We start from the raw sequence: 26431 nt of genomic DNA, 5'->3' as shown, positions 1-26431 counted from the left end.
TCCAGGGAATTTCTTTGCCTCAGCTAGCTAAACTAACTAAAAAGCAAGAAAAAAAGAGAGCCCTGTCCAGCTGTCTGTTCATCTGCAGAACCACGCAGTCCAGAAGCAGGAATGTGTAGGAGTGAGTTCAGTGTCTGAAAACAAACTGCGCACCTCCTCTCCCCACCTCAATCTTTGAAGCAAGTCTTAAAGGTGCAAAACTTACTATTCAGCATAAACGGAACGAGACGATTTGGGATAAAAGCATCATATAGTCAACCTAGGACACTGGGGCAGCATGTTTTCATGTGCAGAAAGGGAGGCTGACTTAAACACGGCTCAGGAAGTAGAAAATAGAGGTATACCATACTCTTCTCAAAATCTGAAGGAAAATTAAGCATCCCCTCACAGGAGTCTGACATATTTATGGTACCTGGGTGTTTTGTTTGAATTTTTAGATGGTTTGAGTTTTTTGGAGGGGCACACATCTTTCTTTCTTCATCACAGGCTATTGTGATTTTTAATGTTAGCAATATAGATGCTATTTCATGTAAATAAATGTTTATTTTGATTTATAGTGCACCCTGGATTGTCAACTAGAAGAAGATGTGCTGAAATTAAAAAATAAATTTTATAGGAGTAAGACACCTTGATCCTCACATAGCAGTATCCATGTTAGAGCCATTTATATCAAACTATGATTAAGGAATCAAATTACGTCCATGCTGGCAAGGGAAGAGAGTATGCTCATCTTGGTAAGTAGGACTGCACCTGTTAATTGTGTAATGTCAAACTTCAGGATTTATCCTACATCTACTTCCAAACTATGTACATGCACCAGCACTATCTAAATTTTACTAGCTGTGAAGCTGGTCTGTTTATTTATGGAAGCAATGGAAAATTCTGTTTGTTTTTGTAGCAAAAATGCTTTTTTAAGAATACAATGAAGAATGTCTGTAATTTTTGCAGATTAGACCTTCTGTTGTACTCTTCAAGGAATATTTTTCTATTATTGCTACAGGAAAAAGTAGATTATTACACCACAGATGTCTGAATTGCTTCAAAAGCACAAATTCATTTGTTGCCTTAAATGTCTATTACAACTGTTTGGGTTTTGTTCTTTCTTGGAAAAAAGTTTCAGATGAAGGCTAGTAAATAATAGGAAGAATGCTGATGGGATATTCATGAACTGCTCTGTCTGGAAAGCTTTGAATTTACTTTGTTACCTCATAACAATATGAAAATACTTCAAGTACCGAAAAGGCTAAGAAAGTAATTCTGCAGTGATTTTAGACTTGGAATTTTTTTAAAAAGTAATTTTCTAATATTGTTCCTTGAAAACTCCTCTGCACTATACAGGTAGTAAGAATATATTTTCATGTGTGAATAAATAGTATGCCTTACAAGAGGAAAAAATCTTCTGGAGAGAACCATTTGGTCCATAAAAGATAAACAAGTGAGTGGGTTTTGTAAATCTTTTCAGAAGAGAACTGATGTTCTTCTCCAACCTAAGTACAATGACAAGAAGAAAATGTAGTCCAAATAGGTTCTATAGCCAAGCCTAGCAGTACAGGAGAATAAAGGCAGAGGACAAATACATGGGTAGCAACACATACTTCCATGACCACCACTGCACTCAGATGAATATGTGTGTGTTTTCTTTACATAGTGAGAAAGGGAGGGCATATACACTGCTAGCTAGGAGGATTTTTTTTTTAATCTAGCATCATGGGATGCACTTAATATTTCAGTACTTGAAATACCTTGATACTTTACTTGATACCTTAATCCCTGGGACTGTCTTTTATACCAAGCCTTCACTCTAAGGAGGTAATGTATTTTCAGGACTGGGTGTGAGGGGGAGGGGTGAGAAGACCTTCTTTCTGTTCCTCACTCTGTCACTGAGCTGTTTGGTGAACTTGGAGCAGTTGTTTAATTTCCTTATGCTTGTGAGAAACTTAGTTGAAAATCCTGTATATTAGAGATATGTAATACCTACTTAAATATTTATGGCTGCAAATTTTCCCAAAGCTGCTATCTGCTTGTATGTGCAGCACATAAAAAACAGTATGCAGTAAAATAGGTTTAGGTGTGTTTAATGCTGACTTGCACTGAATTTGTGCAAGTCTTAGCAAGGAATTTTAGCTGGAACTGCTCTTATGAAATAAATGAGTCCTATTACTTCCATTTAATAGTATGTATAGAACATTTTAGGGAGAACAATTAAAAATGTAGCAATCTGGAATGAGAGCAGGATTTAAATTTGTTTGCTCAGAAGCTTGTGCTCTAGATTTAGCTTTGATACCAATAGTCAGGCAGCTCTCTTGAAAGTGCAAGAGGATCCCAAGGATTCCTGAGAGCCAGGAATTTGATTTGGACTCTCTTGTAAAAGACAGTGTCTGAGCATCTCTTGCTATTCTTTTGAAGTGGCTGATCAGAAGAAAACACCATGTGCAGAACAAATGACCCTCTTCCCCCAACCACCCCATGCCTGTTGTCTCAGCTGACATGTGACCAGAACTGAACCTGTGTAGATTGTGAGCTTTGGAGAGATAAAAGGACAAATAATGCTGTAGGGAGAGGAAGCAGGTAATATTTTTTTAACTCAAACATTGCTGCTACTTCACTGGTTTTGAAATCTTAACCTAATGTAAGAAAAATAAATCATTGTAGAACTGAGGCAAAAGAAGGGATTTACAGCCCACTATGAATCAAGTGCAAACCACAAAGAACTTCAGCACAAAACTTGCCAAAGAGATCTGTTTCCAAGGCATGGGGGATTTATTTCCTTTAATGCATTTCCTATGCCCATTTGACTTGACAGGAAATCAAATGAAAATCACATGTAGTAGTAACAGCTCAAGAGGTAGATTATTGATGAAGAAAATATTGGAGAAAATTATTACTTTCACAAGATTTATGCATCTTCTCCATTCCCATTCTGCCTCCCAACTATGCACACTCTTCAATTTGCTAGATGATTAAATCCAAAAGAAGACAGACAATTGCAACATCTGCTAAACCCAGGGAAAAAAAGAGGTAGAATGCAAAAACCCCCAAAACCCAAAAAACCCAAAACAAAGCAATAACCCCCTCCCAAAAATCCCAAGTCATCACCAATGGCAGCCCAAGCAAAAAGCCAACACTTATGCCTCTGGAAATGAGGCAGGTTTTGTGAGCTTTTCCCCTTCCTTAAACAAAAACAAATAAATAAGTACTTTAACAAGCTTTCTTAACAAGGAAGCTGATGGTTGTAATAATATCCCCCCTATTATCTATTCTATCTCCTTTCACATATGTGGCAAGACTCAGCTATTGAGAGCGTCTTGTCTTTGCTCTTCTGGAAGTCTGTGTCTCTCTATTACTGGCTTTTACTCTTTCAGTCCCAAGTGTTTTTTTTTTAAAGCTTCAGGATCCCAAACTTACTGGGAGAGGAAATAGACCAAAAAAGGAACCCACAAACAAGGTTAAACGCACAGATAAAGATGAAGAGAGAGATAGAAAGGGGAGGAGAGAAAATGGGGGGGGTGATCAGTCCAATTTTCTTTGGAGAGGCATCTCATTGTTGGGGCTGTCTGGCAGTCTTCCAGGGCTTCAATTGAAAGTGAATTTCTTTTATTGAATTCCATCCAGCAATATCATAACCTCAAAAGGCTACTATTACCCACAGGGTTTCAGATGAAACCATCTGAGCGTGACTTTCTAAATACAAGAAGTCACAATTGTTGTTTGACAGCCTGGCACCTGCCAAAGACCCTCTTTCCAGACAATTGTTTACATAATCCTTCCACCCACCTTGTTGAGGTGAAAACACTTCCATTGCAGGCCTTCTACCTCAGCAGGTGCAGAGCAAAACAAAACAAAACAAAAAAAAAAAAACCCCAAAAAAAACCAACAAAAAAAAAAAGAATAAAAGGTCAAAAAGACATGGTGAACTCCACAAAGCCATCCCATGCCTTGACAAGCAATATTTAAACACTGGCTTTTTGAATGTGCATTGGAAGGCAGTGGAAGAGATCTAGGTTTCAATTAACTGGGTTACTCCTCTTGTAGTAATAATTATAATAGAATGACAAGTCTTGTGTTTGTGGGGTGCCCTGTGGCAGGAAGGAATGATAAATCTGACTCCATGTTCTTAGAAGGCTAATTTATTATTTTATGATACTATATTATATTAAAGAATACTATACTAAACTATACTAAAGAATGCAGAAAGGATACTTACAGAAAGCTAGAAAGATAGTGATGAAAACTCCTGACTCCTTCCAGAGTCCCGACACAGCTTGACCGTGATTGGTCGTTAAGTCAAAACAAATCTCATGAAACTGATGAAACAATCACCTGTTGGATAAGCAATCTCCAAACACATTCCACATGTGAGCACAACACAGGAGAAGCAACGAGATAATATTGTTATCCTTTTTCTCTGAGGCTTCTCAGCTTCCCAGGAGAAGAATCCTGGGCAAAGAGATTTTTCCAGAAAATATGACAGTGACACGCAAGTAAAAGACCAAGTTGTTTGAAAAAGACATAAAAAAATTGCAGCACCAAACCTTAGCAAAACCAGCATGCAGAAGATGATTGGGAAGCTGATGAGACACGCCATGCACTCTCAGCTTTCTCTGACAATGTAAGAGTGAAACACAATCATTGCTGGTGGGAATTGCTGTCATGTACCCCCACCCTTCACTAGGTGAGGTGATGGGGCTGAGAAAAGTTGAAGATGAGTGGCATCCTTCCTTTAGCTTCTGGAGGGCAACAGGTCAGCAATCTTGATAGAGACATCCGAAGTTAATTGCTAGTTTGAAAATTTTGGCTGGTCTCCATAGATGCTATGATAGTGTATGTGTATGAATGCACATTTTCAAGAGATTTTGGGTTTTTGGCTGCTGATAGACTAACTATGTGTCGAGCCCAAAGTGGAGTTGTAATGATACTCCCACACTTGCCAGGAGGTTTTGATGTAAGAGGAATCAGTGTATGGGATGTGTAGTGCATGTCTTACTGAGGAGAAAAGAAAGTAGCAAAAGATGAGTGGTTGTGTTTTGATACAAGCTCCACTCACAGACTGTCTGTCAAGAGGGCAGAAAAGTGTACAGTGAAAAGGGGAGGAAGTCTTAAAGCATGCAGTAGGAAGGCTGCATGAAACACTTGGGGGAGGCAAATGGAAATAAATTTTACAAAGGTCCGGTAAGAAGAAAAATACATAAAAGTGGCATGTGGGAGAAAGGGATGGAAAGCCCAAATGAGGTACGTTTTCCTTGCGTGCAGTCACAACATGTCGTGGGTCTAGGTGTGGGGGGGACCTCTGGTTGACAGTGATGCAGCAGTGGACAAGCTAGTTCAGAAATCTTTTGGGAGCAGTTTGAAATTGGTGACCAAAATACAAGCTGCGCTTTGCGCTATGTGGATGAGAAGATAAATGTCTTATGATTCACTGCTCAGCAAAATCCCTGGTGGAGCTGAAAACACCTTTAAAAATTTCCTTGAGTGTCAAGCATTTCTAGGGGAAAAAAAGGAAAAAAAGAGTAAATGAAACATTTTTCTTACATTTGTCTTCAAGCAGGAGAGACAAGATGTAGATGTGACAGCGATCCATTTGAATTCCTCAATACACCCACAAGTACTTGTAAGTTTTGTGTAACAGAGAGCGAGATCAAGGTAAGATGTTTGATGAACTATTGATGAACAGTTCATCAAGCACAGTGTTTCAGACCACATTTAGGACAGACTGGTGAGTGTCAGATGAGTGTAGATATGTGGTGGAATAATGGATGTTGTGTGGAAAACAGCATTAAGTCTTAGAACATGATAACATTCCTATGGCTGCAAAAGCCAAAATCAATTTTTTTTACATGCAAGGCAGAAAACAAAACTGAGGAGTAACTTTGCTAGACAGGAAATATATGAAGGAAAAAATAGTACAAAGGAGAGATGGTACATTTACCTGTCTGCAGGGAATCTTAATTTGTAGAACTACTTCATGTTGAAAGGTGTTCTTGATATAAAACTTTCAACTCCACTCCTTGAAACTTCTTAAGTGAAAGAAATTATGCTGGCAAAACAGAAAGGCTGAAGAAAATGGAAGATAAAAAGAAAGGAATACTATGGTTATTTGCCAGATTAAAAAGCTATACTTGTAAAGGAACATATGAGGTTTGGGAAATATAATGAGACATTGCTGTAAGGTCAGAAAAAAACTTAAGGGAAGTTATAAAAATGATTAACTTTGAGGTTCTGTTGGCAATGTCTCCTTAGCATTGTATTCTTTATCTAGACCCTGCTGATTTATCAGATTGCTTAGAACTGGCCATTTGCTCCAGGTCATTCAGATGCATAAAAAAGAAAACAGGGAAGAATGTTATACAGGGAAAATATGCCCTTATGGAGTTACAGATTATTGATGCCCCCATTATTAAAATTATTATTAAAATGTCTCCATATTTTAGGACTCCATTTGGAAACTTTGGAACAAAGCCTTCTTTAATACCATTTCAGACAAATACTGATGTCTGCTGTCTGTAACCACAGCAATGCAGACTGTGACAGTGCACAGAACTGCAAAGTGAGAGGTTTCTTGGGAGAAAAAAGCTGTAAGCTTGTATTTCTTAATGCTGAGTAGGATTTTGAATTCTAAGTGGAGAAACATATTGATGAGCACTCTCATAGCACTGTAGTAAACTCTGCAAAATCCAGTTCTATCAATATACAAGAAATGATAGCATATGGAACAGATGCTAGAGTTCTGCTGCAAGAAGAATACTAATTCTGGATATGTGCCTGATCCAGATGTCCTTTCATAAAAACACGAGTTGCAGTTATCATCTTGGAAGCCACAGTAAATCCATAAATAAAATAACACTCCGCAAGAGCAGAAAACATATTAGTGGCAAATTTGCAAGGCATTTGTTGCTCTTTAATTCCTTATTTAAGTGGGCATAATTTTGTTGATTGTGCCTTTATTTCTGTCAGGAGAGGACTTTGGCACTTGCTAATCTCTTCTAATTAATGAAAACAATCATATCTCAATTGCAGTGAACTGTATGAGCTGGGTAATGAAAGTGTTAGAAATCCAAGAGGGTGAGTTTGTGTGAAGGAGAGCTACTGAGTAAATCCACCTGTCTCTCAGTGGGGAAAACCATTCTTTTTCTGTAGTAATCTGGAATATGAAGATCAGTGGTTTTATTTTTTGTGAAGTGTCTCCTCATCAACAATAGGAAAAGATGTTATGGCAGAGAATGAATCAACTGATTTCACTGACTGGTGCAGGTTTGCTGCTGTGGGCTGGGAGCCTACAGGTGTTAGTCCCACTGAGGTTCTGTCTTGTCTTCATACAGTAAGAGCTTTTGGAACTTATGAATACCCTATTTATTTGTGATATACTTCCTCCCCCAATACATTATGTCAGGCTGTAATAATTAAACATGATCTGTAGACATATTTTTGAACAAAAGGATTCCTGGCAGAAAAAAGTGGTATTTTTGTATTATGTTAATTATTATCAGGATACTAATTGATATATTTTCCAAGCCACTACATGTTACACACGTCATCCATCAGTGGAAAACAGGAATGTCATGAGGCACTGCAGTAGTTCATGAACTTAAATAAGTATATCTCCCTTGGAACTGGATAGTTTTGATCCTATTCTCCTAAAAGGAAGAAATGAAATTTTTTTGAAAGGAAATGTTTTTCCTGAAACGACTTGTTTTTCTTGAAGACTTTTCCCACTTAGAGAATTCCAACCCATGAGTGCAATTATGATTAAATCTTGCCCTCACTGTTATTGAATCTAGTTGTGTTTGTGGTGTTTTTATCACATGACACAAAATAACATCTGTAGCATTTCAGCAGGTGCTTGCTGTAGATCTATACTCAAGTTCTCTTTGCAGGAAGTGTTTGAAAACAGGAATGAAGAAAAAATCACAGGTCACTAACTGGGATGAACCTGGATGCTTATTTCTTGTCTGGCAGTTGAGTGTGGAGCTTCTTGATGGTTGAGTCATGGCTAAACGTGTGTAATTGTTCCTGGTCGCAGCAGTGCATTTGCGTAATTTCTCTCCTTCAGATTTTATAAACCAATTTATTTCCAGAGGGGAGAAGAAAAGTCCTAATTTCAGAATTTGTAAAACTAAGAAAGAACACACTGATTTGTGGCTATTCTTAAAAATCTTTCATCAGTATGACTGTGTATTTCTTGATACTTTTCCATGCAATAATTTTGGGGAAGACTGTGCACAGAAACACTCTTCTGTATCTCAGGATAAAATATTTCAGTGTCACTGAATTGAGAACAGCAGGAATTTTTTCCACTGTGATGATTCTGTGCAGAATAACTCCTGTTTAGTAAAGTATTTCACAGCACAAAAGGAAATACATATGAGGGATTCCCACATTACTTTGTGAATTTATCTGGGTACTTTAGTTTCTGAGCAAAGAATTTAGACATACAGTAGTGGAAATATAAGTTGAAAATGATGTATTTTGCTTATGCAAGAATCTCTCATCTGCTGGATTTCAGGGATTTACTCACCCTTGGGAATTATCACAGCAGGTGTCAGCTTTCAAAAGTGAGAGAGGACTGGAGGACTGAAAAACTTGCATTTAATATTTTTTCTCTTGGTGTTAGGTTGAGCTGATGTATTTTGATCTATGTCAGAGCCTCTTTGCTATAAATGGTTCAGTTATAGAAAAATGTAAAGGAGAGAGGTAAATCTCCTGGCTGGTGTGCTGGTACTCTCTCTTGTGGTAGAGATAGCCTGGTCCTGTATTAGCAAAATGACAAACTGGTTTCATTAATTCCCTTTCATCACAACTGAGCTTCAAATCATCAGGGAAATGTGATTTGGTTTCTGGTTTTAATTATGTTTTCAAAAAATACACAGCAACACATCTCTATACCTGCCAACAAAAAGAGTGTATGATAGTGCAGTGACAAAAGATGTCTGAAAATGCTGCATTAATTCTTCTTGTCTAGTGGAAATATATACTGGGGCAATCTTCAGGTAAAACAATTCAGTGGGAAGGGTTGTCCTTAGGATGAAAAGGGCACTTTTAAACCCTGGCCTGCACAAGCCATCAAATAGAGCCAGGAGACACAGCTTCGCACTGAGCAACACATGTTGAGACCTGAGAAAACAGGACTCATGGAGTTTCATGGCAGCAGGTTACTCAGCTCATTTGATCATAATTCAAACCATTTGTGTGACTAATGATGCTCTCAGATGTTTGGCAGAATAAACTAATCAGATGTTTAACAGCAGCACAGCTTCTCTGTGGCTGACAGGGATTCTGCTTCCGTCAAAGATGCAGTTCCTCTCTCTGTGCATTTTCCTTAACTGTGTAGTTCAGTAGCCTTTCAGCAGACCTATCTCTAAAACAAGTAGTTCAACAGGAAGAAAGAACATGCTTGGGAGAAGGCACGCTTGATCAGTTATTGCACATCTGGTTTAAAATCTTTAGGGGGAGGCTGTGTACCAAGTCAGCCTGTGTCCTGCCAAATCTGAAATGGTGTGAATCAAATAGTTTAATAGATGAATGCCCTGAGGTTTGTAGGTGTCTCCTGGGAGATGAACCAAATTATATAGTCATAGCAGTTGGGTTTTAGGGGTTTTTTTCACATTTCAATCTCTCTTTTTTTTTAATTTTTTTTTTTTTTTAATTTTTGTTTTTTTACTCCCCTTAAGGGAGGACTGATGAGACCTATTGGCCCCTAATAGCATGGAATTTTAGCCTAGACCCTCTGCTGTAATTAAAAGGTGCAGCTCCATGGTTATTAGTGCAGCTGCAGTAGATGATATTAGTAAGGAATATAGTTGTCTGATGCATTTATAAACCAGATTTCCTCCTTGTATTTAGAGAAGAGCTAAGCCAAGTCATATTAATTGACTTGATTCCAAGTCAAAACTACAATTTAATAGGAAAATTGCAATAAAGGCAATAGTACAGAAACACTGGCTTAAACTGAAAGAGTCAGAATATGACCTGACACCCTGTTTGCTGGTCAGGGTGATGGCAGAAGTCCAATTAAACTGTGGCTGCAGTCCAATTGGAGTGGTGGATGTGGTTCTGTCAAAGCAGAGATCCTGTAGAAACATCTTTCTCTCGAAGTCCAATGGTGGTTATCGAGAGCTCTTGTGCTCTGGGAATCCAGTGGTAGGTACTGCCTGTGCTCTTCTGAGCCTCAGATTATATCCAGGTAGGAATGTTTGGTTCCTCCCCCTGGGCAGAGCATCTCACAATGGAATGATGTAGTTCTGCGTGTCACCTGGGGAAACCTTGGTGGCCCCTTAGCTAAGATAGGCCCATGGAGGGAGTTATCAGAGCTGGCTCATGGAGAAGATAAAGAGCACTGCCCCACTTATCTTAACAGCTTTGCTAGACAGTAATACATAATTTTGGTTACATCTTACATTGTAACCTAAGATTAACTCTAAATGTGAAAATCCACCAATTGCTACAAAGGGCACAATCCTGTTGATAAACTACTGAGCATGTTGAGAGGGGTTCAGGAAACTGGCCATTATAGAAAAGTTTGCATTTTGTTTTTTAACATCCGTGTTGTAGGGCCCTGAAAACAGTATTTACAGTAAAGTTGCTGATACCACCTCATTCAACAGCTGCAAAACCATAATATTAACGCTGTGCAGGTACACACATTGTCACAATGTATTACTTTGTCCCTGGAACAGAAACCACAGGTACAGTTAATGATGACTTTGGATGAGTGTAGGAGTGCTTTAAAGACAAAGAAATAGATTAGCCAGATGACTAATTTGCCAAGGAAGCAATTTTGTCCATTTATGGGATGGGTTTTCTTATTTTCAAGTTTTAAAACTTCCTTTAAGTTTCAGTGCAATGTGTTTTGATAGAAAAAGAGAAGTGTGTTTCCAATAGAATTAGTATCTCTAAAGGTTTCTTTTTGCCTGCTCTTTCTGCTGAAAACAGTGGCTAGGATTATTTATTCATCCTTTTTTTTTTTGGTTCCTGATACCCTTTCCAAGGAATAGCTGGCTGCAGAATCTGGGTATAGTTTGCATACGAATCATTTCTGTAATTGATCTTTTCAGCTTTCTTCAGTCACTGTGGAAGGTTGTCAGCTGCTTCTTTGAAGTTAACTAATGATCATACAAGCAGGGAATCTGCAGTAGGAGACGGGATCTCCCTGATGCTGAAGCAGAACAGTTTCCACATGCTGGCACTCTCCTGTTACCTTATGTGGTGTTACTCAAGTGAGTTTGGGGTTAGAAAGCTTTGATTGCTGTGTGGGGGTCAGGGCAATGCAAAGATATTTCCCCAAATGGAGGAAAAACCAAAAAAGCAAACACAGCGCTCTTTTCTCCTTTGTGTCAAAAGCTGGCATATTTGCCAGGCAACTACGTGGCATTCCTTTACATTATTTGCACTAGGAGGGTTATAAAGTAAAAAATAGGCTTTAAAATCCTTTTTCTCACTTGAACATTCACGGACATATTCATATTACTGAAAACTGCATACAGAAGAGGCTGGACTGGCATCTGAGAGAATTCTGTTGACCTGGCTGGGGTTTTGGATTAGCTCTTAGAGTCAGTCTGTGCAGTCAGATACTCATTGTATAGGATGAGTCTTTCCCCTCTTGTTTTCTTTCCTCTCACTCTGCCAGTATGTTTCTAATAAAACCCTCACATGCCAGCTTTTGAATGGATCAGGCTGTCTTTATTTCTTCTTTATTTTCCCTTTTTATCTCTCTTTCTCTGCTCTTGTCTGTGAGTACTACAGCAGAGCTCTTTTCTCTGCTCTAGTCACCCTTAACCTGTGGGAAAGACATTCTGTGCTGTTTTCGTGAGCTAGCAAAGGCCTCCTCAAGAAAAGGAGAAGCCCCATATCTCTCCTGAAGGAAGACCAAGGTTGTCACCATGGAGACAGAGTGGAGGAGAGAAAGTTAAGAGATATGGACTCTGGCTAGCTTACAGAGTGATGTGGCTCCCCAATAACCTACTGGGAACTTTGTTTCTCTTATATGACCAATGGACATTGAATGTGTATGCTGGATGGGTGTAAGTGTCTTGAAAAGTATAAAAGCAACATTGCAAATAATAAATCTCTCTCTTGCACCTTTTGATAGAGTCGTGTACTTTTCTACCATGTCGTACTCTATTGCAACATTAACCCATAAAATAAACTACTTTTAAAAGGGCAGGGAAGAAACTATAATAGATGGTCTAATAAAAGATACTGTCTCTCTCCACAAGCCTTCTCTCACTTCAAAACAATACAGCAGTGTGATAAAAAACTGCTGTTGCCATATGTTTTACTGAAAACCCCTCCCCCTTTCCCAAGTGGTGACACAGTTTTTTATATATATATATATTTATATATATATATATATACACACACACATGTATATGTAGATATACATACACCCTGTTATTTTACTCATGTCATCAACAGAACATGGTTGTGGTCTTGCTCATTTTTCCCTTATTCTTCTGGAATTGGTCTTACTGAAGCAACAGGCTTCAGTAAGAGGAAAAAGGGTTGTGTGGTCCCCTTGTCACTCTTGCTTTTAAGCTGAAGTTGTGTTTGTATCTGGTTCACACTTAATGTGCCTCCATCTGAGAGTAGCACTTTTATGGCACATGATTTGGTTCTAGAGCCAGCATTGCATAGCATGTTGGGGTTTTTTCTTCCTTTTTTCTCCTCTCTTTCTAAGAATATACTTAAGGCTGGGAAAGCAGTGTGTTTTGGATTTTTTTAACATTTATTCTTAGTTATGTATTTGTAGCAGGTAAGAAATCTGTTTATCAATCACAGCAGGAGCAGGGCTTACACTTATCATATCTCTTAGCAGCCATGGTACAATCTCTGCATTTGTCAGTCAGTGTTTATCTAGACTTGCTAACATGAACTGAGTTCCCATTTTCTACTGTATTTCAGTTCTGATGTATGAAACAACAGTTGATTAAAAGTATATTTTCTGAGGGGGTACTTTCTAAATCTATAAGCTACCTGGGAACATTGGTTACTTTTAATCATAGTTCATCCTGACATGTCTTGGGCTACCCCTGAGGGTCAGTGAAAACATTTGTAAGCTCTCTAGGCTATGACATTCTACCCTAGAGTTTCACAAGGTGCTCCTGCACTGATGTGACTAGCAGGGCTATCTTTGTGCTCATACCAGCCTAAAAGCTTCATACTTGTAATCCCAGAGGAAGGATTTAAATTGTAAAAGAAAATGTCACTCTTATTTTTATCAGTCATTCTCATGTTGTTATTTGCTTTTCACATATTCCTGTTTTTGTTAGTGACATTTGGGGCTGGGGAGCATCATCTGTGACAGTAGAGATGTCCAGTAGTGCCCTGTGAAAACTGTTATGTGTCCAAACTTGAATACTTTATCCCTTTTCTTCCTTCTGCAGACCTGAAAGAAAGGATTTTTTCCTTAGGAAAGAGGCTTTTTTATCAGGGCAAAATAATATCTATTCTTCAACAACAGCAGGAAGCCAACTAACTGCCTCCCTTGCCTAGTTGTATTGCCTTAAGCCTGATGATAGATTTGGAGCTGTACAAGCCTCTGGCATCAATGCAATCAGTTCTTAAAAAGTCATATTGTATGAGAGTCACTATTTTCAAAAGAGAAAAATCTGTTCATATAAGAAAAAAGCATACTTACATGTGTCTTTGAATGGACTACACTCACCTTTACAGTTGGTAGATATTTACTAAATAGTTTATCATGGCCAATCTGGAGTATTTTCATACCCTATTCATCAAGCCTTACAGCTGAATGTAGAAGTTATGAGGTGGTTGAGAGAAAACCCACAAACGACTAGATTTGAAACATGCTCGGGTCACCAAGAATATTATCATTTGGGGCTTTCTTCCCTTTTCCTGACATTAGCCAATTTGTTGCTTCTGCTTCCTATTTTAATTTGTATATAGTATTTTTATTTTATTATTTTATTTTATTTTATTTTATTTTATTTTATTTTATTTTATTTTATTTTATTTTATTTTATTTTATTTCTTTTAAATTTTTTTATTATTTTATTTTATTTTATTTCTTTTCCCTGTCTGCATTGGGATTTTCTTCCTCCAGCATGATGCTGCTGAGACTGGCTTGTGGTGGTTCTGGGCTTTTCTGGCACTGCTCTCTGAGATAAAACGTAACAGCCTGGGAGCCCCCTCATGTGCTCCAGTGCTTTCAGCCTGTAGCACAGAGCAGTATATCAAACAGGTCAACCCCTTTTTGTTGCATTAGCCAGTCAAGCATTTTGTGCTGCTGAATGTCATCTTATTTAACATTTTATTAAACAACTTCTAAAGGTCTTAACAATATGACAGATGGGCTATTGAATGGATGCTTTAATGGCTAAGCATTAGTTTGTTTTTGTTTCATAGTGTTTATTGTTAGTTAAGTGCTGTTTAAATAAATGAAGCTTTTCCCTCTCTCTTTTACAGCACAGACACTTTTAAGAGAGGGTTTTATTCTTCTTGTGATGGCTGTGTGTTTCATTCTGTCAGGCAGCCATGTAATATGGTGGTCTCATTTCCAGTCAGTCTTCGCCTCACAGGATATGAACCCAAAGTCTAGGTCAGGCTTCTAAAGGTTAAAGTGTGCCTTGAGGATTCTGCCTAGCAGATACTAGAGATTCTAGGAAGATAACCTATGGCAAAGTAAAATTTGGAATGGAATTTTCTTGGGTAACCTTCTTTCAAGTTATAGCCTTCATTGCCAGTTGTCCTGTGTCTGAACTTAATTTCTGTAACCCTTAACCCTCAAGCCTGACTGTTGTTACAGTTGAGTCCATGTGAAGGCAGCAGACTGGGGGAACCCTATTCCTTCCAAAGGTGAGAAATCCGAATAATGCATATGCATGCAGGCAGTCCCTTTGGCACAGGTGGAAAAACTTCTTTTAGCAAGAAGCTGTCAGCTGCCTGAAATCTCCATGTGCCATGCTGGGTAGACCTGACGAGTCAGGACTGAACTTATCTCCAAAGCAGGTGTGTGGACAGGCAGTGGTGGCTGGCAGGCAGAGCATGCTGCATCTATAGGTGATCTAGAGACTTTTTCCAGATATGGTCACTGATTTCTGCTACCGAGGTATCAGAGGTGCTTTTTGCTTTTGGTAACACTGAACTGCTGGATTTAAAAGTTATGTATGTTAAATTTCAGGAAGTTGCTGAAAGTGTTCTCTTGAGTGTTCTCTCAAGTCAGAGATGGAATTTCTTGGCAGTGTGAGAATTTTGCTTTATCAAGACTGAAGGACTACTGTTGGGATGGCATGAAACAGGAAATAAAATATTTGGAAAGTCAAAGAGAAGCCTTCTCCTCCCTGCTGCATGTGGGAGGTTGGAAAGCAGAGGAGAGGCATTTCCCATCCCTGAGAGTGTTCAAGGCCAGATTGGATGGACCCAATAGCAAAATGATCTAGTGAAAGTTGTCCCTGCCCATGGTGGGAGGGTTGAAACAAGAAGACCTTTAAGGTCCCTTCCAGTCTAAAACATTCCATGATTCTTTGATAAGTAAGTGCTATCCCTGCAGCATCTTCTGTAGCAGAGTCCAACTGGGGCTGAGTTCATGGGCTGCAGAGCTACAGCTATTTTGCAGCTTGCAGAAGTCTGATGTAGTTGAAGTTGCTAATTTTGCTACTTCAAGGAGCCTGCACTAGCAGTAGATGTTTTCAAGACCTTGGGATGAGTCACCAAGGTACAAAATGCAAGCAGTGTGCCTCCTCCTCTTTTCCTGACAGCACATGATCATGGCTTGAGTTTTGTCAGTCCAGAATCTTGAAAACATTAAACAAGATCGGAATCTAAGAGTCAGGAATTTAGGGTGGCTATTGATTCTTAGCTTGTTTTGGACTTCTGGGGAATACTGAGCTGATTGTAGCATTCCAAAGAATGAAAACACTTCATGTTTCCTTGAGACAATTGTGAATTTTTGTCTGGGATCAAAGTTTGGTCTGTGGTGGTCATTAGAGGGCCAACTTTACAGGAGCAGGTAACACCTCTGATGTTTGAACCAAATTCTAGTTTCAGTAAACAAAGCTTATCTGTCTCTTATTCCCTTTGCTGTCTATTCTTAATTTCATTCATTATTTACATACAGGAAAGGGGAGGAAATACGGGTCTGTTTCTGAGGCAGTGGCCTTAGGCGATGCCATTTGCCCATAATTTTTGAGCTTCAGGGCATATGGGAGCCAATTTACTTATTTATTTTGTGAGATGGTGTCTGGCTTATTAAGTGTCTACACCATTTGTAATTTAATGGTGTCTGGGTCCTGGGTCTCACTTTAACCATTCATGCACCTTTGAGAGACAAATAGCAGTAAAGCATTTGCTCTCATTAATTTGCAGACTTTTTTTTTCTTCATTTTCCCTTTTCTTTTTTTTTTTTTTTTAATAAATCCATCCCCCAAACTTTCAAAACACTCATCTGAAATAACTAAGTGTTACAGATGAGGTCTTCTGATTATTGCCCTTTAAAGCTTTTTTCACATGGCCAGGCTTTACAAAAACCTATTTTACTCAAAGAAATTAGGTTTCTGGTTAGAAGGAGCCCTAAATAGACATGAATTACAGGAATGTCCTTTGAAATCCCCCACAGTACTTGTTTCATTAAATCCCATGAAGCGACCTTAATTTAGTGGAACACTGGATAGGTTGTTCTTTTAACCTATTAGCACTTTGGCCAGTCCCATAAACCATATTCATGGATGATTCCATCAAGAAGGACAACAGTGGGATTAATATTATTTCAGGATACAGTAAATGCCACAATGATGAAGCTGTTTAAGATCTGGGGCTCACTGTGTCACACTGAATGCATTGACATTTACTCTGCCATCACTTCATTTCCAATATTCTTTCCAAATCAGCCGATGCTAATGTTTCAGTGTGTGTGCAGAACACAATTCCATCAGGGCTAGGGACAAGGAGAAATGAGCTTAAAGCAAGTCCCTTTCCCCTGTTCCCTTGGCACCCTCCTGTTCTACTCCCACCCCAGTATGGTGAATGGCTTATCTGCTGTGACATTGTACCTAGCTAGGAAAGAGCAAAGGCACAGGTGGAAGTGTGACAAAATCAGGGCTTTGTGTTGTGTGGAGTCAGCAGGAGTCAGCCCACCTAGACTCAGGTACAGGTGTATCTCAGTGGCCTGTTTATAGGCCCAAGAGTACAAGGGAAGAGCCCGTTTGCTCACCATGTGGCAAAGGGGCAGCATGAAAATGACCTGGCTTTTTCACAGGACAGAATGCCACCCACTGCCTAACTTGACAGTTTACACATCTGCCTTTGGAAGGGCAACAAAGGGTACATACACCTCTGCACCACCATAATTGAACTTTGGAAGGCTTTAATATCTTTCCTTCTCAGCAGCTTTGGGGAGTCAGCACAGAGCCTTATGCTGTTTTGCAGGCTGAGGACTCAAAGGGGATTTCAGCTGTAATTCAGAGGAGAAAACATGCTCTTCTAGAGAAATTCCAGAGGGAGTCAAACTGCTCTTGTTCAAATTGTGCAGGAGTCTCTATCTTTATGATGCCAAATAAAGGATCTCAAATTGCCTCACTGATGTTTGCACAGGAAACCAACTACAGAAGAGAGGTTTGAACGCAGGTTTCCCTAACCTCAATCTATCCAAGAGACATTGCTTGATGTGGCTGAGAGGTAGCAGGAGGGATGAGAAGAGAGTTGTCATGGGGCATGACCAATGTAGCTGTCAGCTATGCTGGCATTGAAAGTCTGCTCAGGTTCATCTGTCATGTTCAGTTACAGTGCGGGGGAGAAGATTACACCGCAATAATTACTACCACTCTGGTAAACTCTGGGAAGCAGGAAAGATCTGGGTCCTCCGTAAACCAAAATTCTTGAAGTTGGGAGAATTAGGTAGGAAACTAGTCATGTGCTGGTCTCACATGCATATCTCCAGTAGGATTTCTCTGTTGGTCACTGCTGGAGGTAGTGGGAGTTGGTTATTTGCTCTGACTTGGTGTGTTCATTCTTGTGCTGAGGAATGAAGACAGCAAAGAAAATTAGCATTATGAGCAGAAAACAAGGAGTTAAGTAGAGCCGGGGCAGCCATTGAGACTTTGGATTTATTGCTTGTGCAGGAGGACTATTGGTTAAGCCGGTCTGCCCAGATTTCAGTTTAGATTATTGTAATGAAGGGAAAGAGCTACTACAGTTTATTTGGTCCAGGTTAGGCAAAAAATTATGGTAGAGTCAAGGCAATGCAATACTTGGATAAACAGAAAATGTGCCGGATTGTGCTCTGGATGGTGGAAATGAATGTGCCTATCTGGGTAATCTTTCTTTTGACTGATTATTTTACATAGTTCAATATAGATAACTGGATACTTGACTGCCTTACTTGTATATGATGGCATAGTGTGTTGAAAACTTCAACCTTGATATTGTAGGGTGTCCACTGGAATCCTGCATAAGAACTTGTGTCATTTTATTGTATCACCACAAAATCTTATTATTAATATCCTGAGACCGATGCTGTTAATACCTTTGTGCTCCATTTGGGAAAAGATGGCATGTTACATTTGGAAGGCCACACTGCATCTTGAGAACTCAAGAAAATCAGATACTTTTAGCAGGAAGTGTTAAAATGACAAATTATAAACCCAGACAAACCCATTCTTCATTAAACAAAAATTAATCATTGAAATACAGTGAACTGCATTGGTCCTCAGTATTTTGACGAGTTTTGTCCCCTCTTCATAAAAAAGCTACTCAGCTAACTGGAGAAAGTGAATAGATTTCAGAGTCTATGTAAACAGAAATCTATGAATTTGGCCTACATTTTACCTAAGCATTTGGAGCCCATAAGTTGCCTTTCCTCTGTTACAGCTGAGCCGTAACAGGTCTTCAAGGCCTGCATTACAGCTGTTTTGGAAGGGAAGCTGGTATTTGATTTGCTTCTTGTGTCAGGAGTCTGAAGAAGAATTTTGGTGGAGGAGTGGTGAAGAAAAGGGCTAGGTCCTGGAGCAAAGCCAGAAGATAGGTAAGGTGACACCTCTTGACCCTGTTGTCTGTGGTGTAACGCTTGGACAAGATTTTGAGCTCCCTGCAGGGTACCAACAGTTCTAAGCTATTTTCAAGCTGTAAGGTAAAACATGATTCTTCTGCCAAAACTCTGATTCTGTCCCATTTTTCAGGGATTTGGATGCTGAAAGATGACACTCATGCATATTTAAAGATATCTGATTTCAAAATGGAGAAATTATATTAGACTGCATGAAAAACACTTCCCTGTGATGGTTTCATAGTCCTTCTTATTGCAAGAATGTGAATGCTTCAAAACAAACACATTGAAAAAATAGACAGCTTTAATCCTCCTTGCTTTCTAACTGCAGGTGAAATAATTTTAGATCTAACAGACTACAGAGGCCTCAAGGTCTAACTGAAAGTCAGATGTCTGCAGGGGACTTTTAATAAACTTGACTCTGGCAGTGAAGTTTTTCTGTGGCTTTGGGCCCTTTACTTAGTCCCTCTGACTCAGTTTCTTCTGCAAAGCAAACCTCAGAAAACCCTCTGTGAATGCCATTAACAAAAACAACTGTTACCCGCAGTAATTTCCTTGTTTAAGTACAGGAGGATGGTTAGACTTTTGAACTGCCACCATGTGGTTCCTTCTCACAAGTTTTTCAACTTTCATTTTTATCAATTCCTGCTTTTCCCAATACATTAAGCATTGCAAGCTCTGCTGTGTCCTTTGCTGTGTAAGGTCTTTGCCTTTACCAACACTGTTTTGCAGTGGATTTGATTCATTTGCATCAAAAGATCTGGCTTACTTCAATCACCTGTGATATTTTCTGTGTTATCAGATCAACTTTGAGTTATTTATTATGAACAGTTTGCTGGAATCTCAATGATAATGTTTTGTGGAAACCTTGTGGGATTTGTCAGGAATGGAATCATCCTATGCAGGTGTCTGATATGTGCTGGTAAAACAAAAGAAGTAAATTTTTGGAGTATGGGACATCAACTTCATATCTTTCGTGTGTAACTGCAAATTTTCAATACCTGATTTCATTAGAACTTCTAAAATATAAGAGAAATGGGAGGAAGGGATTTGTTTAATCTTGAAATTATGGGCCCTGGAGAACAGCTTGCTTTTTTTGTTTAAAAAAAAGGGATATTGTACTGGTTTAAGGGAATCTTGCAAGCTTGATCATTTTATGAACACATACTATCAAATTAATGTAACTTCTTTTAGTTCTACATTGTGTAGTGATATTTGCATTGCTTTACCATGGTATTAGATTCCTTGGTGACCTATTAATTCAAATTTGAGGTTAAGACAGCCTTTTCATACAATAAAAAAAAAATAAGTTGGAAGTGTCAGGAAAATTCAGTGGGCTATAAAGAAGTAACTTTTTTAAAGGCTAGAAGTCCCTACTTGAGTGTCACCTTTTAATATTAGTTCGTTCCTTTAAGTGCCTCTGTCACACAGCCCTGTCAAAAGACTCTGTGGGCACTTTTATAAGGGAACTCCAACATGGAGGTGCTGAAAAATCAAAATAAAATCAAATCAAAATCTTTGCTGTCTTTTCAAGTGCTTGAAAGCCAGCCAGGGACATTTCAGCAAAACAGAATGTCACTGTATTAACCACAGAGAAATAACTGTGTTGATTGCAACAGAGAAGTCTGTGTAGGGTGTGTTCCAGAGACCAACTCTTTTCCAACAGGGTTGATAGACACCTTGCAAAGTCAATACACCTTCTTTCTGGAAATAAACTAATTTCTATTATTTTTTTCTGGTTTCTACTAGAGAAAATTACTTTTCTTCCTCCCCTGTTGCTAACGTAAACTTTACGTTGCACAACATCACTGGGTTGTGACAGCTGCTCACAAAAATAGTGACCATTGTTGGCAGCTGTGCCTCTGTCTGCCTCCTTACCAATAAGCTTGCTTCATGGATTGTAGGACAATACTGAAAAGCAGATTAGCTAAAGGGGATTGCTGAAGACGGGATCAAATTGCAGCTTGGCATTACTGTAAAGTGCAACAACTTGCCTGTGTCCCAAACAAAGGATGAGGGACATCTGCACTGCCTACTCCTTAAGGCAAAAGAGAGAAGAAATGTTGCAGCTGGAAGAAATATGCTTTTGGGCAGAGAATATCCAAGTGCTAACTCTTTTCCTAGAATCAGTGCTCTTGCTTGTTGAGAGCAATTGAGAGCTTCCTGCTAATTTTGGGGGGCTTATGTTCAAAGCAGCTATAATGCAGTTGTCTACAATGAAAAACAATTGAGCCTTCTGCATGTACGTGACTTATGTTCTCCAATTATTTTATCACCAGTATAGATACTGCATTTTTGGTTTAGGTCTTGACAATTTTAAACTTTGCACTTCTTAAACTTGGTCCCAGTTATCATGGGTAGAACACTGATGCCAGTGTGGTTCTTAGCCCAACTAGGAACTGCTTCAAAGACCTCTTGGGTTCAGCTTTTTCACATTTTCCAACCAAATTTCTCCTTTTCAGAAGGTCAGCTGACCCTATCATCTCACTCCTGCTAACCAGTAGCCCAGCTGGCCATCCTGGATCCCTTTCTTGTTTCCAACCACGCTCTGTCAGTCAGTCCACACAGCTCTTCTGCTGATGATATCATATTTAACTGCAGAGGTGCATAACAATGCTCTTTCCCTTAAAATGGGACCATTTTATGTTGCAGAGAGGAAACAGGATGATTTCCTGTGTGACTTGCTGAGGATTAATGGGTCTGTCAAGATATGTAATCGGTGGCTTAGAAGGGCTGACGCATGAAAGGACAGCAGTGCTATGTGAACCACCTTCAGGCTTAAAACTTTTCCTGTAGTTCAGTCCCAGAGAGCTGAAGGAATATGAACTCAGAATTCAATTACTTCCTTGCCAGCCCCAGCACAGATCCATCTACATGCTAGGAGAAACCATTGCTGAGCAAGAACATAATGCTGCTCTTGTGGCAACCCCATGAGCAGGATAGCTGTCCTCCAAATCCTGCATGTTTCGCTGGAACTCTTCAAAGATTGCTGTTTACCACATGAAAAACCTGTACTTTTCACCAGTATGTCACACAGTATTTTTGAAAGCTCTTCCATGTTTACTAGAGACTTGAGGGCAGAACTTGAGGTTCCCCATGGACTGACAGAAGAAACTTCAGTAGGCCAGAAGCAGACCCTGGGGAATTTCCAGGGTGAAAAGACAAAGGGTAAAGCAGGACAGATACTTCTGAGTTTTTTATCTTCAGGAAGCAGTGTCTTGGGGGGTGGTCAAATCTTTACTTAGGCACAATTTCCTATTTACCTGTCTTTGGATGGAGGAGAAAAAAAAAATCAAAGAAAATGGTCTACAGATGCATAATAGCCTTTCCTGCAATGACTGAATATTTTTCAGTTTACCCATTGAAGGAAAAGCTGTAGATTGCCTTTGTAGCATTGGAGGAGATGTATAATGTCTATGTCATGCTTTTGGCTGTAGCATGTAGTGAGCAGAGATAGTTTATTTTGCAGCTATAACTCTTCAGTAGGCTGCAGGAAAGGGAGAGGTGTCCTGCTTTTGAATTTTGCTCTATACATGCTATACCTCTGACTTGTCCAGTATGGTAAACTGAGGCAAAAGCCTTTCAGTGAAAAGGAATCTTCTATGTTTTGTGAATGTTTAATATGAATGTTTTGTGAATGTTTTGTTTCATTTAAGCAGTCTCCTTTCTCTGATTCTTTTGTTTGATTCATTCCTTTTTTTGCATCCTTCCTTGGCTTCCCTGTCTGTATGAAAGCTCAGGTAGCTTTTCTTTTCTGGGAGACTTGCCAGGGAAAATCTATAAGCCAGTGGTTTGAACAGTGCAACTACAGTGTGGGTATGTCTTTCTCAGGGGCACTGAAAAAATGAAGGATACTGGCACAGTGAAACCTACCCAGCCTGGTCCTTCCAGTCTGGGATGTGATTTGTCAGCCCCAAAGGTTACACCCCATATTTTGGCTGCAGGTACCTCCTATGGCTTGCAGTAGGAATTACCCATAGCATACAACAGGACCTCAAAAAGTTGTTGGTAATGAATATTTTATATGAAACTACTGTCCAGATGTAAAGATTTCTGTTTTCCTGAGGTGGGCTATTGAACCTCAGAAGTACTGCATTGGATCTGTTTTGACTATCCTTTCACCCTGAATTTTACTTATATTTCTCCCTGCAGTGCTAACAGGATAATAATGTTGTAACACTGTCACATCTCATTAGGGAGAGGGGCAGGAGGAGCAGGAGGAAATGAGGAACTCTCTCTGAACTAACCTAAGCTCTATTCTATATACAAATGAACACAGGAAACTCTGGTGAGTGGGCCACAGTCTCCCACAGCTGCAGAGAGATGTGTCTTGTCTTTTTCTGTGTACCCAGTGCTCTCATTAACTTCAGTGAACCCCAGAGACCCTGACACACGAAGATTTAGAAAGCTGGTGCTAATGCAACCTTTCATCTACTGTCTTTTTTTCTTCCAGAGTCAGTGGGGGACTTGGATGTCCAAGAACATCTGTTCATTTCTAAACATTGGGGAATTTACCTTTTCTAATATCTCAGGTTGCTCCTTTGTATTCCAGCAGGTTCCTAGGAGCTCACTAGATGACCTCTGGGACTTGAATTATGATGGAGATTATAGGGTCAGCTGACCTTCTGAAAAGGAGAAATTTGGTTGGACAATGTGAAAAAGCCTAAAATAAGCAAGATGGGATAATAGCAATTTTAAATTTTTATTTTGTTTAAAGAAAAATATCTGTGATTAATGATTAAATCAATGAGAGTTATCGCTAATTATTATTTGCTATGTGCTAAATTGAAAATAATTTGAAAATAAGATGGAAGTTTACAAACTACCGAAACAAAGCCTCAGGTTTTGTGGTAATTGCCCACACATTATAAATGAGATGCACTTTATTTCAATGCTGCAAAGCAAGCATTATAGTGAAAAACTTTTCTCTTCCTGACAATGAAAAGAATAAGCAAAAAGTATCAGAATCCTTTTTTTCCACTCTTTCCCATTTTAGGACTTAAAGTCTATTGCCTGCTAGTATGACCTTTTTGCTCTGTAGTTGGGTGGGACTCTTCCATGAAGTGTAGTGTGATTCCAAGCCTATTTTTCGTCCCACTAATCTTGAAAATGTGACTTATGACAAAGATCCCGAGCTTGCTTGCCAGATCCAAGCTTTTGCAGGCAGTCCAAATTCAGTCCCTCTGAGCTCGTTTCCTGGGCTCCCTTTTAGGCAGGTACCAGTTCAGGCTGTGTAATGTTAGCAGCAAGACTCCCTATCTGAGAACCACTTCATTGTCTTGATGGATTTTTTTTTTTTTTTTGTGTGCATGTGTGTTCATAGAAAGCATGAGTGCAGCATATCTGCTCTTATTGTTCTGCCTTTCTTCTTCACCCCCCAACTCCCCTCCTGTTATGGTTGGGAAACCCTTTACGGCAGCTCCTTTGTCTTTGCAGATGTAGTAGGGTTATACAGTAAAATGAAATGCTTCTGTTGTCAGGGAGCCAGCCCAGCTGGGTAGGATCAAGCATAAAAATGTCCTGCTTATATCATCCTCAGGCTGAAGAATTACATTCAGGTGTTGCACACCAGTTTTGAATAAATTGGAGTGCATAGTGGGAAAGATCTGTAAAGTATCTGGTATCCATTGTTCTTCTTTGTTTTCTGCTTCTTGGTTTATTTCCTTTCCCCCACATTTCATTTTGTTGAGACTGAATTGTCTGCCTGAAGTCTAACCAGATGAAAAGGAGTCCTCAAGAAAGTGAGGGGGTTTTCTATTCTTTCAATACTTTTTTACCCCATTTTCCTAAGGATTCTTTCTGTAGCCCCAGAAGAGTGGGACTGTGGTCATAAGGCACACAATCCTTATGAGTCTCTGTTGAACCACTTCTGGGCAAACCAAATACTTGGCCGGGATGTCAGCTGAGTCCTGAGGAGTCGAGTTATACTAGGCTCTCAGTGGGAACTTAAAGGAGAGAATGAGAAGGAATAGTGTAGGGGAGCAAGGTTTCTGCATATGCTTACTGAATATTAATAAAGACCCAGGGAATGCAAAGAGTTATGAGGCCAAGACTTTTTCAGAAGGATGGAAACATTCCTTCTTGGAAGAGAAACTTGAAGATTTGCAGGGGAATGATAGAGGCTGCTCCCACATTTCATTCTTCCAAATAGCTTTGTTTTTCATCCATGTTCAGATTTTTTTTTTTTTTTACCTACTCAGATTATTTCTGCCAGGACATGAACTACAAATTACATAGCTTAAAACAGCAACCAAAGCAATATATCTATTGGAGAGATAAGGTTATGTATACCAAGCGCTTTTTAGAACATAGGTAGCCAGTTCAGCCTCCAACATCAAGGAGGCTGAAACTCATCTGTACTCTTAGACATGTTCCATATATACTCCTAGGTGAAAGTACCATGATAATGAGTAACATATGATGCCAAGTAGGCCTCCAGCTCTCGGCACTGTGACTTCTTTTGACACCTAGAGAGGTGAGTTGTCTGCTGGATTCTTTGATTTAGGAATCGTATATTCCCTGTGAGGACCAGAGTTCTTAAGGCTTTAGACTGAAAAAACAAAAAAGAAAATCAGGATAGTATTTAAAGTGTTACTGTGCATTAGGCAAAGACTTTGATCCTGGCACAGAATCATACTTGCAGATCTATGGCTCTTTCAACCCTACTGCTAGTCAATAGGCTTGGGAGATCATTGATACTTTTTAAGTCAGGGCCATTAAGGAGGCTTTTTTACATGTAATACTGTACAGCCACTAAAGCTGGGGAGTAAATAATGAGTACTGCTGGAAGTAGGGGGTTTTGAGGCTGTTTTACTGTCCCCACTTTCCTGTGGGATATGGACTATTACCGTGACAACTTAAGTTAAAAACAGTCAGATCCAGCCATATCTTCTGGCAACTGCAGTGGAAATTATGTGAACCACTAATTCACATGGTGGGGTACAATTCAGTGGTGAGGTACAATTTCTGACAGTGTAACAGAGAATCAAAATGTTTAGAGTAGTTTTGCCTATGATTTTTGTATTTTGCATGTTCCTGGGGAAATCTTTTCTTTTAGGTTTGCTTTTTACCTGGGGGATTTTTTTACATGGTTAATTTATTTTAAAAGAAGTCTGAATGTGTAGGGTCTACTTTGCCTCCTTGCCGTTGGTGCAGTACTGGTCCCAAATGCCAAGAGCAAAGACATGAAATATTGTATTTGCTAAACAAAACTGACACATTCGTACTTTCACACAAGGAAGCAGCAGCACTTCCTATGCTCCTGAGAGTTTAAAATGATCCACTTTATTGAGCAATATAATGACAGCACTAGCTGAGCAGAGCAGTAATTATTATCTCTAGGAGACCCCAGAGAACAGTGTTTTAAAAGGAAAAAGAGTGTTTTCATGTATTTCTTTAAATTCTGATATCAGCAGTTCAGGATTTGTCAGGTGTAACTAA

The 26431-nt window shown here is 39.3% G+C and overlaps 1 protein-coding gene across 7 annotated transcripts in view; it reads left to right on the top strand.

Annotated features, from left to right (window-relative positions):
- C1D (C1D nuclear receptor corepressor) overlaps window positions 1-26431 on the top strand; it is a 174391-nt gene that overhangs the window by 47981 nt on the left and 99979 nt on the right. The window lies entirely within an intron of this gene.

Source organism: Haemorhous mexicanus, chromosome 3, assembly GCF_027477595.1.
Source record: "Haemorhous mexicanus isolate bHaeMex1 chromosome 3, bHaeMex1.pri, whole genome shotgun sequence".
Classification (NCBI taxonomy): domain Eukaryota; kingdom Metazoa; phylum Chordata; class Aves; order Passeriformes; family Fringillidae; genus Haemorhous; species Haemorhous mexicanus.
This window is presented reverse-complemented; position numbering and strand designations above follow the sequence as displayed.